General features: G+C 45.7%; 1 protein-coding gene across 2 annotated transcripts in view; it reads right to left on the bottom strand.

Annotated features, from left to right (window-relative positions):
• Positions 1-303: 303 nt before the first annotated feature.
• Positions 304-18,894, bottom strand: part of XRN1 (5'-3' exoribonuclease 1) — a 2,611,979-nt gene continuing 2,593,388 nt past the window's right edge. For both annotated transcript variants that reach the window (XM_069618274.1, XM_069618273.1), the window contains exon 43: positions 304-1,909. The gene's annotated coding sequence lies outside the window, so the exon portion shown is untranslated. The remainder of the gene's footprint in view (positions 1,910-18,894) is intronic.

Here is an 18,894-nt window from a genome sequence, read left to right as displayed (position 1 = left end):
TGGTTTTAGCTCCTGCTCATGGAACCTTAATTTCAAACCTTGCTCCCTATCCACAAGAAGAAACTCCCTCGCTGCTTATAGAGGGCCAGTAAGGAACACCATTTGCTATAAATCAGGATCCACATTCCCTTTCCCCACTGCAGAAGAGAACACGGGAGTGGCACGAGGAAGGCACTGGGACAAGGGGAAGGGACAGCCAGGACAAAAGGGAGTTCTACAAAGGTAATGTGGGGTAAATGAAATTGATAAGCTTTTATGCATTCAGAAAATAATACAATTAGAAAAAGAACACTTGCTAGGAGAGAAATTAAAACAGTCATTTAATAAATAACATAAGTACAATAGCAAAAATGAGGAGGCATCAGGATTTAAAGTCACTGGACATGTTTGTCAAATTGTCTTTGTTGGCAGCTACAAAAATGCAATGTTTAACATTGTACTTTCACGAGGAATCAAAATAGTTTCAGAAGAAAAATAGAAACAATTCAAGTTGTGCATTTTTGGTTTATACTTAATTTCAAGAGCCTCTCAAGTTTGTCCTATAGAAGTGATGAATTTTACTGCAGTCCAAAGAGTGCGTTGAACGTTTAAGACAATGGCGTAAAAAGGCCTGTGTTATAAAAACAAAATCAAAGGGTGCCTGTTTTCAGCAAAAGTGAATGTGCTTATATTACATGTTTGGCTATTGTTATTGCACAAATACATAGCATTAGCAGTGGTATCAGAACCTGTAATCTACGGGCATGATGTCATACTAATGAATTCCTTCCTGTGACTCACAGGAATGATGGAATTCGCGTGAATTATTGGTTTAAAACCGAAGGGAAGACTAAAAATAATGGATAAAATCAATAATGCATTCATGGGATTATGGTGACATTTAGCAACTATCTTGTCATCAGAACAACTCAAAGGAATTATGACCATAATGAACAATTAGCCATTATGTAGAATGCAATTCAAAGGCAAACTTTACAAGTTTTCTGAAGCTCAGTGACTGGCTTAGTCCCTTGACATTCTGCATCAAACGTAGTATTAATTTTCCCCATCATCATTACTCGGAACATAGACAGTAGAGCATTTCTTCAATAAATATTATCTTTGTTCTCATGCTTCTGAAACTAGACTAAAATAGACGGTTCAATTAAAAGATAACTTAATATTGGTCTTCCCTATTCTTATAAAAAAATATTGTTTCACTTGAAATCTCAGCTGCTCTGATGTTTTGGTGCAATGCCATGGTTGGCTTCCGCTTCGGTAGTGTCCACTAGTCAGATGAAAGAAATGTCAATGCAAGGGCACATGACGTCGGACTAAAAGAAAAGTTGGACTTATTCTCAAACATGTGTACACAACCACAATAAATCTTCTTGTAAACTTGTACTTATAGTTCTATATATCAGTTTGACATGTAACAATGTTGCAGTCTTTCATTTAACATTGCTAACCTTTTTAAAAATATCTTTGCCCGCATTCTCAACAGCTACATGCTAGAAACCTGCAAACAGGCAGCTTCACACAAAACAACACTATACAGCACAACAAATGACATTGTGCATTCATACATGTGCAAATTTAAAACAGCCCCCTTGGCAGATAAAGAATGAAAAAGTTATTTTAAGAAATCTGTAACTATAAAGAAATCACATAAAACTCTTCCCTTTTATAAAATACTGCTCTGTATAAGATCTAATGAAAAATTACAGTACTCAAAAAATATTTTATTTCTGTGGGAAGGTGCGGAGAGGGGGAAATAATGCTCAACTTAATCCATAATGTTCAAAGTCAAAAGTAAAAGCACGTGGAATTCAGTAATATGGCACACATCCATTATTCTGGGACCATAACGTGTGAAGGCCTTTATAAATAATTGATCCTCCGAGCACCTGGAAAGTAATCTGTAGGCTGCCTGTGAACAGAGAGACAAAAGGAAAAAACATTAAATAAAAAATTATTAACATACGGTACATAACACCACTGTTTGCAGCAAACATTACTAACATCACTATTGTTGGTTTCTGATGGATACACTAATCCCTTCCTGAAGAATAATTATCTTCAGCATTAGCCACTAGTTGCAGGAAGTCAACAAGAAGAACTAATTACTTAACTCGTAGCAATTTTGTTTTTAATGGATATTCATCCAACAGAGTCTTCATCTTTGATATTCAATCTCCAGAAACGTTTTTCGCCAACAGGCTGCAGAGCGTGGCTCCACGTCAGCACTGATGCATGCCCCATGACAGTGGGGCGGACACGGACACGGACACACACACACACACCCCTTCAGAGCTTGAAGTTTATTTAATTAACTAAACCAATGCTTCTTTGTAGACAATATTGCTAGTCTTTCCTGTAGGAGCTAGTGTGAACAAATTGTCCATTTCCAACTCTGGAGAAAGCCACATAAAGCTGACCATGAAAAAAGCATGAATCTCGTAAATCGGTTCCAGCTACTTTGTGTTGGATCGTTGAGATTGCGCAGCAACATTATTGGTGTCCCGATCTACAGCCGAGGCAGCAGCAACCTCAACATAAGTGCCGTACGTATAGAGCTGAAGCGTATAAGCTTGAAGCGCCATACCTGTACCTGTATGGCTGAAGCATGTAAACTTCGTACTGTTGAGATGACATATATTCATCAACTTCTGTGGGTAGGAAATAAAGTTTCTGTAATTATCAAGAGAGAATTAATTTGCACTGTTTCCCCGTCACCTGCACTACTGCAAAAACACTGTATTGTGTCACCTGCATGACTTTAAAAGTCAGTGCTGCTAATGTCAGCTAGAATGCTGACTGTGTGGAAAGTTTCGAAACAATGAACATTTAACTACGGCAGCACTACGGCGCAAAGAGCCATAAGGCAGGAGTAAGCATGGCAGACTGTTTAAAAAATAAAATCTGAAAAAGGTGCATTTTATTCTTGTTCCCCATGGGAACCTACCCACATGTCCAATTTCCGGTTTGTAGCATGCTGGGAAGTATGCTGAATATGTCGAACAGACACACACACATATCCACAAATTTCCTATATATATATATATATATATATATATATATATGAAAAAACAAGGTAGCCAAAGTGCCAAAGTAGTGCACTGCTTAGCTCATAGCTGGTGCTGGGAAAGGAGACTTTGGCTAAGCGCCTTAATGTATATAAAAAAAATGCATGCAAATAGAGGGTTGTAGCACTACAAAAAACCCTGACAAAAAATGCCACAAATTATCCCAGCACGCAAGACCAAAACACCTTCTTACAAAAATACTCTTTTTTTATTCATTGTAAAAACAACCAACCAACAGTGCAAATATGCAGTATAGGGCAGGTATATATCAAAAGCCTCCCCATGGCATACAGGTTAAACAACACTCACCCAGCCCCCCCCCCCCAGGGTGGAAAATCGCCACGCGTTCCGCCTGGATATACCAAGCTTCCTCAGGCTGATCAAACTCAACATCCGTGAAAACACAACCAAATTAAAAGATAAGGAAAGCAACTTGAGCGAGCAGCTCCTCCCCCTTCTCATCATGTCCGAACATGTGATCGCATAATACCGCATTGAAAAACACATAAAGCGGGCCGCCATGATGGAATGGGTAAGTTGTCATTGTGTTCACTATGAACACAGTGCGCTGGCCATAAATTAAATGCCAGCATCATGACATGAGAATATTGGGGAAGTGAGCTCTTCGCTCCACGCTGCATTTCCTTAATTAAAATCTTTATATTTCAAATACATTTTCTTGTGTTAAATTGCGCCAGTGCGCCTTTCTGTAACATGGGTAGAACATATCAACCTTGATCAGAGTCTATCCATTATGTACCTAGGTTTGTAGCATTGTATTACAAGCTAAACACGGCTGGCAACAAACCCCATTAAAAACCATAGCTCTCCATTATATATGAAGGACACAGTGCCCTCTAGTGGAGAAAAACTATATCTGTCTTGGTTCAGTCTTTAGCACAATGCTATGACATGCTTGGAATAATTTCCACTCTGATAGCCTTTACCTGTAAGGTGCATTTCCATTTGGATAATTAATATAATGGAGAGCTATGGTTTTTAATAGGATTTGTCTACCCATGTTACAGAAAGGCGCACTGGCGCAATTTAACACAAGAAAATGTATATGAAATATCAAGATTTTCATTAAGGAAATGCAGCTTGGAGCGAAGAGCTCACTTCCCCAATACTCTCATGTCATGCTGGCATTTCATTTATGGCCAGCGCACTGTGTTCATAGTGAACACAATGACAACTTAGTCATTCCATCATGGCGGCCCGCTTTATGAGGTTTTCAATGCGGTATTACGCGATCACATGTTCGGACATGATGAGAAGGGGGAGGAGCTGCTCGCTCGAGTTGCCTTCCTTATGTTTTAAATTGGTTGTGTTTTCACGGATGTGGAGTTTGATCAACCTGAGGAAGCTTGGTATATCCAGGCGGAACGCGTGGCGATTTTCCACCCTGGGGGGTGAGTGTTGTTTAACCTGTATGCCATGGGGAGGCTTTTGATTTATACCTGCTCTATACTGCATATTTGCACTGTTGGTTGTTTGTTTTTACAATGAATAAAAACAAAGTATTTTTCTAAGAAGGTGTTTTGGTCTTGAGTGCTGGGATAATTTGTGGCATGTTTTGTGGTTTTTTTGTAGTGCTACAACCCTCTATTTACAGGTGTTATATATATATATATATATGTATTTGAGGCTTGCGGATCTGCTTAGATCACATTCTATGCATAGGCCGACATCTAGTGGTAGCCGCAGACTATTACATCATTTCTTTTCAAAACTTGAAAAGAGGCGTGCCACTAATACTATCCCTATAGTGTGACGCCCCCTGTACCCATGGTCCTTCACGTGTCGAGGTCCCTCAGATTGTTTCTTTTTGCCATCATAGTCTGACGCAAGTTGCAGAGTTCCTTCCTCTGGCTAACGCCATTAATTATACAAAGTTTAAATTTAGACTTAATTTCTGTCCTTTGCGATGACCGGACACCTCAAGATTTTAGGCAACGGCATCCAAGGACAGATTCCTTCCTCTCTTTCCTCCAGAAGCTCATTGTCTCCAGAGCTCTGGTCCGCTCTAGGCTGGACTACTGCAACAGTCTCTTGCTAAATTTGCCTATTTCTACTGTCCGCCCTCTGCAACTCATCCAGAACAGGACTGCAAGACTTGTCCTTGGCCTCAAGCCCAGGGATCGTATCTCTCCAGGACTGAAATCTCTGCACTGGGACCCAGTGGATGCGAGGATTAAGTTAAAAACCCTCTGCATTGTCCACGAGGCCTTCTGGGTCCTGGGGCCTCAAAACCTTCAACTCTCTCTTCCTAAACATCTTCCTTCTCAAGCTCTTAGCTCATCCGCCTCCAACTCCCTCAGGGTCAGTCGCTTCTCCAAGCAACGAGTTGGTGGTAGATTTCTTTCTTCGGCTGGGGCCTCCGTTTACTTTACTTTTACTTTAAAACATTTATATAGCACGGCCATGGACCCTAAGGCGTGAGGGCGCTACGAGACAACAGAAGAACAAGTCAAGCATAAAAACAGAATCATGAGCGAGGATCACTAGAGACTAAGATTACAAAAGAGCATTAAAAACAGATTAGTTAAAAAGATGAGACTTCAGCCTCTTCTTAAAGTGACTCAATACTTCTCATGTCCAGGGGAAGGGAGTTCCAGACAGTAGGCCTGATGGCAGAGAAGACTGAGTTGGCTACCTTAACGGTACGGCATTTAGGAACAACCAATAGATGTTGGTTATTTGATCTTAAAGCTCTGCTATTAGATTTCATAGGGAGGAGCTGTTGTAGATAGTCAGGCATATTGCCTGGTTTACATTTATGGATTATAGTTAGAGTCCCGAACAAAATTCTGGACTCCACGGGGAGCCAGTGCAGAGAGCGTCTCGCAGAAGTGACGTGATCTCTACTTTTGAGTTTCATAACTACTCTGACCGCCCCGTTTTGACACACTTGCAGTTTATTACAGTCAGTCTTGTCTATGCCCATTAGAAGGCTAGAGCAATAGTCAATATTTGACACTATTATTGCTCTTGCGATGGTCTCTGCATTTTCCTGAGATATAAGGGGTCTTAAATGAGCAAGTAATTTTATATAATAGGCACAAGAGGATACTACGCTGCTAACATGATGCTTCATGGACAATTTTTGGTCAAAGGTGACCCAGAGTGTTTTCACTTTTTTTTAAGTAGTGATAGTATCTTCACCCAGCTGAAAACTCTCATAGCTTGAACCAAGTATATTTAGAGTATGAGAGGATCCAATCACAAGAAGCTCAGTCTTAGATTTGTTAAGTGCTAGCTTGTTATGGACCATCGAGGTTTCGATTATGGAGAAGACTTTTTTAATAGCTAGTTCATCCACGGTATGCGAGCCAGAAAACGGAATGACACATTGGGTGTCGTCTGCCTAGCTCGTAAATATTATATTCTCATGGTCTAGCATAGCAAATAAAGGGGCCATGAAGATATTGTAGAAACAAGGGGAGGTACAAGCTCCCTGCGGCACTCCACATGGAATCGTAACAGGTTTGGATTCTGCCGTGCCACAGATCACCCTACTGTCCCTATTATTAAGAAAAGAAGCAACCCACTTGACTGCAAGGGGTGAAAAGTTTGCAACTTCATGCAACCTGGTGGACATAATATCATGGTCCACCAGGTCGAATGTTGCAGAGAGATCGAGCAACATGAGCAGTGAGGCCTCATTACGGTCCATCCAGGACAGTAATTTAGATTTAAATTCCAGAAGGGCAGCCTCTGTACCCAAGCCAACCCGGAACCCTGATTGGTGGTTATTAAGAATGGGATACGTCTTTAGATAGTCTAAGATTTGTATGTAAGCTACACAATCGAGAATCTTAAGTAGGAATGCCTCCCTGAAACATGAGGAGAACCATCTCCTGTTCCGGAAGCACCTCAAAACCACCCTCTTTGCTACTGCTTTCTCTCCTCCTCTCCGCTGCTGAACTCCTGGCTTATGCTGAAACGGCACTGGTCACCTGGACAACCCTCTGATCTCGGGTCCAGGACCCTCTCCCGCCAGCTGCACACTTACACTGCCTCCTTGGCATCCCCCGCACTTGGGGACTGTTTTCTGTATCCCCACAGTCCCCTACCATCACCTGACGCCTGATGTCTGCACTTGCCACCAGCTGGCCGCACTTCTTACTTATTGCTTTTATTTATTCTATTTTCGTTTTTTTAAAACATTTGATCCCATGTACTGCACTACCCCCTTCAAACTCCCCCCACACTTTTCCCTATCTCCTGCACTTGCGTGATCTCAATGTCACCTGGCCTATTAAGATCGTTGTCTCTGTCTGCCCTCTGTCCCCCCCCCTTGCCTTGTCGCACCTTGAAATACTTGTATATAGGCGCGTTATAAATGCCATATCATATCATTCCTCGTTGACGGCGACTGATTCAACCGTTTTGGTGAATTTTGACTGCACCCTACCTAGGACCCAACGGCATCGGACCTTCACAGTAGGAAGAGTGGGGGAAGGTTATAATTTCTTCTTTTAGAGAATGCATATTTCCCTATTCTTCCCTTTCCATCGCCGAGTTACCATCTCGCTAGATTATGGAGAATACACCATTTCAATTCTGCCCTTCCTGTAACAGGAAGTTTCCCTGGAAGGACTCACACAGGGTGTGTAACCTCTGCCTTCCCAGGGATCATCCCGTAAAGCAGCGCAAGTTCTGCAAACTTTTTCGACCTAAAACACTAAAGGTAAGGAAGACTAAGCGCTGGGCCCATCACGCCATGCAGGCCGAGCCCGCTATGGACATGGAGGGAGCCTCCAGCGATGGCAGCCTTGGCGTCCTAAGTGACGCCGAGGGCCATTGGGACCTGATGGAGTCAGTGGGTCACACACATGGAACCAACAGGCAGGCCACCAGTTCTGCTATGGAGACGACACCTGGCGGCTCAAGCAACCACACTGCATGCCACACCAAACACACCCCCCATGGCCTACAGTCGACCGATAAGCCACAAGCGGTGTCGAAGGGAAGTTTCAAAAAATAAGTCCTTGTCCTCTGGACCATCGCGTTCGCCACATGACAGGCCCCCAAAACAGACAACGAAGTCTGTTTCCGACACTGCAAGCAAATCAAAACAAGTCCTCGGGTACCGCCGACCGTGTGTCGAATGACACGTTGACGGCCCTTTCTAATAATTACAAAATGAGAGAGCTCATTATAAAACACAATCGCAGACACTCTCCTCAAATCCAAAACGTCAAAGCATTCAAAATCTTTGACGCCCCTATCCTCAAAAACACCTGTTTCAAAGGATAAAGAACACCATGCCCCTAGTGACACCCTCCCAGTGCCAATGCACCACAAACAACCCTCCACTTCAGAGGCTTTCCCTACCACTGTTCCCACAGTTTTTCCAAGTTCCACACATTGTACCCCTGAACATTCTACAATGGCACTTCAGGCTCGCATGACCCTGGTTCAGACCAAGGGGACCTAGATGACACAGGCCAATATTAGGATGACAATGATGTATACATCATACCATACTCGGACCATCATGACCAAGCCGTAGCAGATTCCCCTGTAGACAATCAGCTGCAGTATAATGAGCTCCTCTTAAAGGCTGCAGAACATTTTAATATCGATACCCAGGACGCTCAATTCAACAAGGACTTCGTAGAGGACATCCTTTGGGATAAAAGATCTGCAGCACAATTCATTCCACTCCTGCACTCAATCCAAAGGTGCATTCAGCCTTCATTACTTACCTCCAACCTTACATAGGCAGTTAACCCTCGTATTGACAAGATGTTCAGACCAGCCCCATCATATATCAGGGCCCAATGCAGGAGTGGTTATCGAAACAGTGGTCTCGGGCAAGCAGTCGGTGGGACAAGCTAGTGGTTGTTTTTCGCTAACACTAGTACAAGCACTCCACTGGTGGTCAAAAGAGAATCTGTTAAAAGGAAAGCCCTTTCACAATCTTCCAGTACAAGCGAGAGCGACAACAGATGCCTCGCTCTCCGGATAGGGAGCTCACTATCTACACCACACAGCACATGGTCTATGGACACATACCACAGCCCAAAACCACATCAACCTCTTAGAACTACTGGCAGCGCTCAAAGCCCTTCAAGCTTTCCAATTGTATCTAACAGGCCAAACAGTGCAAGTCCTCACAGACAGCACCACTGCCATGTTCTATATAGACAGGGAGGCACACACACACTCTCCAGGTGTGTCCAGGCTATCCCAGAAAATGTGGAAGTGGGCAATCAAGCGGAACATGTTCCAGGGGTACTCAATTCCCTGGCAGACTATCTAAGCAGAGATCCTATACACGAAGAACACGAGTGGCAACTCAACAGTGGAATTCTAGACAATGTCTCCTCCCTCTGGGGTTACACGCCACAAGTCTAAACGCACAATGCCCAGACTTCGCATCCAGGTTTCCCCAACCCAAATCCAAGGGGAACGCCCTTTGAATGAACTGGTAAGGGAAATGTGCTTACACTTTTCCAGCAACACTGCTACAGAGTAGGATAGTGCACAAAATGCACCAGGAACAAGCAACTCTAATCCTGGTAGCTCCTTTGTGGGCGAGACAAACTTGGCTTCCACATCTGCTCAAACTGGCGATGTGCGAACCAATCAAACTCCTGTGCCCCTAAAACATGCTATCCCAGCACAGGGGGGCAACATTCCACCAACATCATCAGTCTATGAACTTGGCAGCTTGGCTCATGAAGTCAGATTTCAGACATTTAAAATTGCCTCAAAGGTGTAGGGAAATCCTCAAGGAAGCACACAAACCTAACACTAGGCACTGCTACTTCAACAAATGGAAAAGATTTGTAATATGGTGCCAGTGAAAATATATAAACCCTATTGAATATACTCCCACTTACATTCTTCACTACATTCTTCACTTACTAGACTCTGGCCTAGTATTTAACTCCATCAAGGTTCACCTAGCGGATCTGTCCGTGTACATCACTTCACAAAACAAAGTGTCCTGGTGGAAAGTCCATGTTGTTAAGGCATTCATGGAGGGAGTAAAGAGACTTTACCCCACCCACCCCCATTGGCAACCTGCCTCCAGGTTGGGATCTCAATATTGTACTCTCAAAGCTCATGGGTCCTCCCTTCGAGCCTCTGCACAAGTCCAGCCTCAAACACCTTACTTACAACAAGACAGTAAGAAAGTAGCCATTTCCTCCATAAGAAGGGTTAATGAGCTACAAGTTTTGTCAGTGCAAAACCCTTTCTTTGTTATCCACAAAGACAAGTTGGTTCTAAGAACACACCCTAGGTTTTCACCCAAATTCATTTCCAAGTTCCATGTTAACCAATCCATTGAACTACCCGCTTTCTTTCAAAATCCTTCAAGCTCAGCTGATTAGAACCTCCATACACTTGATGTAAGGAGGGCGGTTTTATACTATGTAAATAAAATAAACCACTAAGAAAAACAGATCAACTGTTTGTCTCCATAGCACCTGGCAGGGAAAGTGATCACATTTTAAAGAACACCATCTCCAGATAGATAGTGAAATGTATACAACTCTGCTATCCCCCTATCAAACAAAACCCTGCCTTTCACACCAATAGCTCACTCTACCAGAGGTACAAGAGATACTTTGCATTTATTGCAAACGTCCCTCTAGATGCCATCTGCAAAGCAGCTACACAGAGTTCCATACATACCTTTACTCAGCACTACTGCATTGACACATTCTAAAGCAGATTCACAGGTGGGACAAGCAGTGCTAAAACATCTATTTGCTAGCATACCTTCTCACAACCCACCTCCTTCTTCTGATACTGCTCGCTAGTCTATGCATAGCATGTTACCTAAGCAGATCCAAAAGCCTCAGAAGAGATACATTACTAACCGTAATGGTATTCCTGATGCATGTATCTGCTTAGATTCACATGTGCCCACCTTTCGTCCCCTTAGAGTAGAAAGTGCATAGATGTTTTCTGGCTTTATCTACTCATAACTGCTTTATTACATCTGTACTCATGCTACACTTCAGGCTACCTCATGTCAGAAACAAAACAATCTGAGGGACCTTGACGCGTGAAGGACCATGGATACAGGGGATGTCACACTAGGGATAGTATTACTGACACCCATTTGAGTTTCGAAAAGAAATAATGTAATACTCAGCGGCTACCACTAGATGTCCGCCTATGCATAGCATGTGAATCTAAGCAGATACAATCATCAAAAATACGATTACGGTGAGTAGTGTATTCCATACATATCCTCTGTGCTCTATGACTTAGTTTCAGCCCTTTGTCCCAGCACTCAGCACCTGAGGGCCCGTAGGCATAGACGGACTAGGTGACTGACCTATCAGCGAAGAGGGGCAGGTCGGGACGGCGATGAGTAACATCCATCAGAAAGAATATCACCAAGAGGTAATTTGTTCCTCTACTGTATTCCATCCTCCCACAGATTCCCCCTTCTTTGATAGAGTCCTGTAGTAGTATGTAAATCTGGAGGAGGAAGGAGAGCGAGAGAAAACACCACCTACACCAGAAGACTCTCGAGAAGCACTTGGACAAAGAGTGCCCTTCCCTGATAAGGAATCTAGTCAGTAATGTCTGATAAGTGAAGCAAATCCCACAAATCTGCTTGATATATGTCCAAGACAGGTACACCCCACTTATAGGGCAGAGGTGGCAGCCATGCCTCTAGTAAAATGGGCTCTAAGAGCATCAGGCACATCCTTCTCAGCCAGATCATAGCATTCTGAAATGCTGAGGATAATCCAGCTTGACAGGGTCTATTTAGTCACAGCCATGCAAGCATGAGCACCAGCAAAACCCACAGACATCCCTTGTCCGAGAGATTTAGTAGTGGAGGGCCTGTATCAGGTCCAGCCGAGGGAATTGTTTGTTTATTTTTCACATTTGTATAGCGCTCACAAACCCGGAGGCATCAGGGCTCTCCATATTATAAGGGTTCCCTCCATATTTAAAATTATTTTTTCATTCGTAAAGCGCCTAAACCCTGAGGCATTAGGGCACTGTTGCAAACCGGTTACATGATACATAAGCTTCACAGGCGGGTAGTAATCCACCCAGGACATACAGAGATCAAGGTAATGCTGGATGTTCTAGCAATGCATAATTGTTCACAAAGAGTCTGGGGGGCGGGGTTGGACCAGTTAGGTGAATAGCCAGGTTTTCAAGGCTTTACGGAAGGACCAGTAGGAGTCTTTGGCTCTTAGAGCAGGGGGGAGGGCGTTCCAGTGGTCCACTGCTACCAGAGGGAAAGTGATCCCTCCTCCCTGCCCCCATCTCCTCCTTTAGCTCTTTCACTTTCGGAAGGACCAGCTAATGAGCGTGGTAAGATATTCTCGATAAGACTTCTCGATTGACACCGTTTAGATTTTTTACATCAAGAAGAATCCCTGGACTCATCAGTCTTTCTCTTTGAACTCTTCGAAGGAGACTTCGAAGGCAACCTCCCCACCGCCAATTTACATTTATGCTCCCTGAGATCCTTTTCGGTCATCGCCTGACATAAGCCAAAGTCGGAGGTACGGTGACCAGTACCAAGACACCACAGACATATGCGGTGGGGGTCAGTGATCAACATATTCGATCCACAGTCTTGACACCTCTTGAAGCCCGTCTTAGGCGTCGATGGAGCAGATTAAGACATTTTTTAACCAAAATACTATTCAATTCACAGAAGAACTGAAGCGTGCCATAATTCTCTCAAAGAGTTAGCTCGGAAAAACGGAACTGAAGCCAACAGGCGCTGTGTGCACTACTAATACTGATGATGACGTTGACAGTCGGGCAGAGGCCATCGAGGGACATTGTCTCGACGATACGGCACACAGCGCCCCCTGTCGAAAAGATAATTCTGAAGCAGCTCAAGCTGGAGCTATAGATCATAAGATGAGGAATACTTGGGAGGACACAATCCATTCAAAACATCATTTTGCGCATTGGAATGCCTGACCTGCTGTGTGTCCTGAGGGCCAACACCTCTGCCAGCACCCCCGCTTCCAGTTGTTTTCGTTGGGGCAGGGGAACGCCCAAGAACTCTACCATCCCCTTCATGCGGTTATGGAAGGCTCTGATGGACGCAGAGGTCTTGAGGTCTTCCTCCTCATCCATGTCCTTATCTCCCTGTGCTGCGTTGGTTCCCTGGGGTGTGCCCACTCCCTTGCGGGCATTCCCCTGTACACCTGGGTCTAGAGCTGCGCTAGTATCCAATGGGGTGGCTGGAGGTTTCTCACCTTTGGCTGCTTGGGTACCGGCTGAAATCCCTGCCTCCCCATGGGTAGGAGCTTGGGCAGAAGGTACTGGAGGAGGCAACTACTCCTGTGTTAGTGCCGGCTGGGGTTGAGGAACCACCTCCATAATCAAGGACTTCAGGAGGCCCATAATTTGAAGGAAATTCATGAGCCCCATGACGCGCTCAAAGGAGGAATCTTCACAGTGAGGAGGTGGCAGAGTGACCGATGTAGAGGGGCACCCCCCGCTGAAGACTGTTGTGGAGGTGCCGCCCTGTGCAGGGTGGGACCTCAGAGTAGTGGACATGAGTTGAGCGGATATTTAGTGCACAATTGCACTTGTGTTGCCAACCATTCCACTATGGGTATAAAGTCTAGTCTCCATGAGGTTGAAGGTTGCTCCGAGGAGCTGCTTGGGGCTAGTCTAGGACACTCCTTGGGTGCTGCGTCACGACCCAACGCCATCTGGTCACTGGATGCCATCTTAGGTACAGTGTTTTGGTGAGGAATGCGTGGTAACGTAAAGTTCAGCGTATGGCCTGCAACCCTAGACCCCACACGGGCCTTGCACCCGGTAGTCAAAGTCAAAAAAAGACATAAAGGCGTCCCCTCGATCCTAGGCCCAGTGTCTGAGCAACACTACCCATCAGGACGAGTACCACTAACAGAGCGATCTCACCCCTCAGCCCCTTACTCGGGAGGGCCTAAAGGCCACTCGGTCATGGGACCATTGCTTTAACAGCCCCGAGATCTGGGCGGGTGCAAGAGTCCTAGAACCCCTGCGAGTGGGGGATGTCCCAGAAAGGAGTCCCCCTTGCAAGGTGCCTTGGTAAATAAAGATGAAGAAGCACTTACCTTACCAGCCTTGCTACTATGATGCTCAAAGTCTTTAAGGTGATCTGGGGCCAGGCGCGAAGATCTCCTTCCAGCGCACCAACCAGTTCTTTAACGACACGGAGTAAGGGCGTTGCAGGCTGTGAAATCTTCCCACCTGTGGTTTGCACCGAGGCACTGGAGGCAGAGGGGGTGTGGATCTGATGCGGGAAATCAACGGCCAATGGTTGAGCAGCTGCTAAAACCCTGCTTCAGCCGACATGCGCCGGGGCAAGCGAGGCACCGGAGGTGGGTAGAAATAAATGAAAAAGTACAGTGAGCAAGGCTGAAGAGATAATACACTTCTTAAAGCCTGCTGGAAGAAGGTTCAATGCCGTCAGTGCTGAAAAAGGGACTGAGGCCAGGTGCCGAAGGGTGAGGCTATGGCGGCGTGGTCACGCCCATAGTCCCGCCTGTTAATTTAAAGGGGAAGTATGCTTTTTTGGAAGAAAAAAGGATCCTGTCCAGTCCTGTCCGTGGGGAGGGACGCCCATACAGTTTGGAGGAAAGGGGACAGGACATAGAAGTAAAACGGGAATCAGCAACCCTGCCGCTTTGTCAGGCACAATGGGCTTGACAGTCTTTGCCTCCTGAGGAGGTGTGGGGGTGAGGGGGCAACGGGAGGGGAACATGCATTCTCATAGACTACCACATTTTACTGTCGGAATTCCGTCCACTTACCTGCTGAGGTAGATTTGGAAGGGAAACACACCTACCTACAAGGTGAGGCGTCAGACTGAATATCTTCATCTCCTCTTCTTCTTCTTCGACAAAGAGGAAGACAGAGGAGTACAGTGATTTGCTTCTCGAGTGGGACCATTTTCAGGTTTTTTAAAATCTTTGTTCTCAACCACATCAGAGCTTTTTACATGAGTTTTGATGGGGTTGTGCTGAGCAACTCCGAAATCGAACGGCCAAAAGCTAACTTTGACGCTCTTTCTCTTAATGCCTTCGGTGTCATGTTGTCAATTTTTGTCATGAACCACAAACAGCGACTCTTTGATCGGATCTGAGGCACCACAGGCAAACCTTGTGAGGGTCAGTCAGGCACAATTTAGTGTTGCAGTCTCAATACTTCCTGAAACAGGAATGTTTCGGAGTTGACATATCAGACCGTAAAGTAGTATTTATCGAGTGCGCAAGAGGCGAAGGATAGTTCCAGAGAAGCCTGCTCAGTATGCAGACAAAAGGAACTGAGGAAGTGCAGCGCAGCCTATTTGTACAAACACCTAGGTCACATCCACACTAGACGACGGGACAGAGGATCCTCAATGCCAGAGCCACACAGCGCCCACTGATGTCAAAGTTCCTAAAATCTTCTTCCGCAGGAATAATGAATCTAACATGAGAAATCCATGGGAGGACACAATAAATTAGAAATATAAAGATTCAATACATGATAATGCGACTAGTGTATCTCATCTTCCCTGCCTTTCTGAAATGGGATGGATGGACTTGATTGAATGCTGGAAAGATGCAGCCAAATTAGCACTTTTCCATGTTTTTGGCCTTCCTCAACCAGGCAAAAGCTATGTATTTCGTTAGCCAGGCTTTATCATGCTTGTCAAAGACAATACTATCTGAGGATAGTGTTCACCTGCTGGAATTGTGAACAGAGGAGCCCCATACGGTCATCTTTCTCTTAGGAAAGCTATTGTGATTGCTTGGAAAATCGGCCGACGATATTTACATTGACAAGTGGCAAACACCGCTTTCTCCAACTATGCAGGGAAGGATGAAAGGGATTTAAAAAACAATACCAACAAAAGATGGCTGAGTCTATGGGATTTATGTAACCAACTCATTAATGTAGAAGAACAAGTTACCTACCAACTGGTAACGTTCTTTCGACTGGATGTTCCTCCAACGTATTCGAAATTTTTGACATGTAATGTCCACAGCTGTGCTGCTTCGGAAATCTTTCGGCAGTGGGCGTCCTGCGTCGATGGCGTCAAGTCGATGTCCCTCAAAGGCCTCCATCGAGGGTGACATCATCGGATGTTATAAGTATGACGCACGCGCGCCCGTAGCCTCAGCTCATGTTTTTTCCCTCCACAACGCGTGCCATAACCGCACACTAAGCCTCCATGACTGCACATAGCCTTGTGGGAACGTAAGCTGCAATAGCATGGGAAATTCTTCAGAGGGGTAGGATGGGAGGGCGATGTGGAATACGTTGGAGGAACATCCAGTCAAAAGAAAGTTACCAGTTGGGAAGTAACTTTTTCTTCAAATGGATTGTGTCCTCCAACGTATTCCACATCTTTGACAGACTCCTAAAGCGGTATTCGTGAACGGAGGTGGGAGAAGAATTTGAATATACCCAATCGGATGGCAGAATAGAGCACTGCTTTACCAAAGGCCATTTCTTGACCATGGAATGTATCCAGGGAGTAATGCTTGACAAAGGTGTGGATGTAAGACCACGTTGCAGCATCACAAATATTTTTAACAGGAACTCCCCGTTGTAGGGCCGTGGATGTAGCCACACCCCTGGTGGAGTGAGCTCGCAAACCCTCAGGAGGGTCCTTGCCAGCCAATCTAACATTCAGAAATGGTGAGGGAGGATAATACACCTGGACAAGGTCGGTTTGGTAACAGCCTGGCCCAATCAGTGTCAAGTGTATCCCACAAAAAGTTGGTTGTCCACTCTGACCATGGACATCCTAGAAATATAAAAGCTCAAAGATCTCCTAGGGTCCAACCCATGGAGTCTCTCCTCTTTCTTACCAGGATGAGGAGGAGGATAGAAAGCAGGAAATACAACCTTCTTGCTCAAATCAAACTCAGACACTAGCTTAGGTAGAAAGGAAGGACGTACCCTTAGTACAACCCTATCCCTGTGGAACACAGTAAAGGGTGGCTTAGACGAAAGAGCCTGCAACTCGCTCACTCTGCGAGCAGATGTAACTGCAATGAAGAAATTGCCTTGAAGGTCAACAGACTCAAAGGACAAGAGTGCAAAGGTTCAAACGGAGCACCCATGAAGAATTTCAAGACTAGATTCAGATCCCAAACCGGCACAGGAAAAGGGGACAGCGGGAACACATTTGTGAGCCCTTTTAGAAACTCAGTAATCAAAGGAATCTTAAAATAAGATCATTCTTCAGACGAGCGCTTGAAAATAGACAGCGCTGCCAGAAAACCTTTAATGGGACCCACTTGAAGACCCTTGTGGGCCAAAGAAAGAAAGAACCATCGGAATGCAACACTGAAAAGGATCGACATTGTGTCCTCTGCAACAGTCGCAAAACTTACACCAACGGTACAGGGATTTGGTTGCCAGACGCCTGGCCGAAAGCAACACCTCCATCACGTCATTCTGGAGGTCCCAATCCTTATATCACAACCTTTCAGAAACCAAGCATGAAGGTTGAGAGTCTTGACCTCTGGATGGAGAACCCGAACCTCCCACCCCTCGCGTGCGAGAAGGTCCTCTCTGTGTGGAAGACGGCGTGGAGGACAGCTGGACATTTCTAGAAGGTCTGGGTACCACGCTCTCCTGACCCAAACCAGAGCAATTAGGATCATGTGGGACCTGAACCTCCGCAACCTCCTTAGAATTTGAGGAATGACGGGGACCAGAGGAAACGCATACAGAAGTGGGAATTACCAATCCACGACGAACGCATCCCTTAAAGCTCCTCTCGGAGGAAATTCCCTTGAGCAATATATGTTGCGCTCTTCCGCTTGGCACCGGTCGCCAACAGATCCACTTGAGGGGTTCCCCAAAGAGCGAAGATCTCCTGAAAGACTTTCTGAGCCAACTTCCACTTGTGGGAGACCACGCTCTGCCTGCTCAGAGTGCCCGCCGCTGCATTCTCCTCTCCGGCCAGATGAACTGTCGAGAGTGAGATTCCCTGCTGTATTGCCTAGAACCAGAGCTGCATCGCCTCCCTGCACAGCGGGAGCGACCCTACACCCCCATTTTTGTGTGACCCTACACCCCCCTTTTTGTTGAGGTCACGCATGGCCACTGTGTTGTCCGTCATGACCAGGATACTCTTCCCGCGCACAAACGGCAGAAAAGCCTTCAGGGCTAGCCTGATGGCCCTCAGCTCCAAAAGATTTATGTGAAGTCTGGACTGCGACAGAGACCAACGACCGCTGGCGTTCAGCTCGTTGGCATGAGCCCCCCTATACTGTGAGGGAAGCATCCGTCACTACCATCGCCTCCGGCCACGGTTGCCAAAACGGCTTTCCCTTCATCAGATTCCCTTCGCTGGCCCACTACAGAAGATCCAATGAGACCTTGAGCGGAATCTGAAGGCGATCCGACATCTTTCCGGATAATTGGGACCACTGCGTCCTGAGGGCCCATTGAAGGGATCTCATCCGCAGTCTGGCCTCCGGCACCAGAAAATGCAGGATGCCATGATGCCGAGCAACCTTAAGAATTCGAAAGCCGGGAGACTCTTGGCATATTGAAATTTGGCAACCATCTGCGCAATGTGATGAGCCCTCACCCTGGGTGGCGAACACTTACCCAAGGATGTGTCCAACACAGCACCAATGTATTGGAGCTGTTGGGAAGGTGTCATAAGTGACTTCTTGAAATTGAGGGAGAAGCCCAGCTTTTGACTTGAGTGGCAGGTGAGACTGAGATGATCCCAGGCTTGTTTGGGAGAACACGCTCTAATCAGCCAGTCGTCCAGGTAGGGTTATACGTGAACACCCCCCCTCTCCTGAGATAAACTGCCACCACCACCATGAGCTTGGTGAAGATGCTCGGGCGGTGGTCCACCCGA

The sequence above is a fragment of the Ambystoma mexicanum genome, chromosome 10 (genome assembly GCF_040938575.1).
Source record: "Ambystoma mexicanum isolate Mex_15411 chromosome 10, UKY_AmexF1_1, whole genome shotgun sequence".
Lineage (NCBI taxonomy): Eukaryota > Metazoa > Chordata > Amphibia > Caudata > Ambystomatidae > Ambystoma > Ambystoma mexicanum.
Note: the sequence above shows the minus strand (reverse complement) of the source record. Positions and strands in the feature narration are given on the sequence as shown.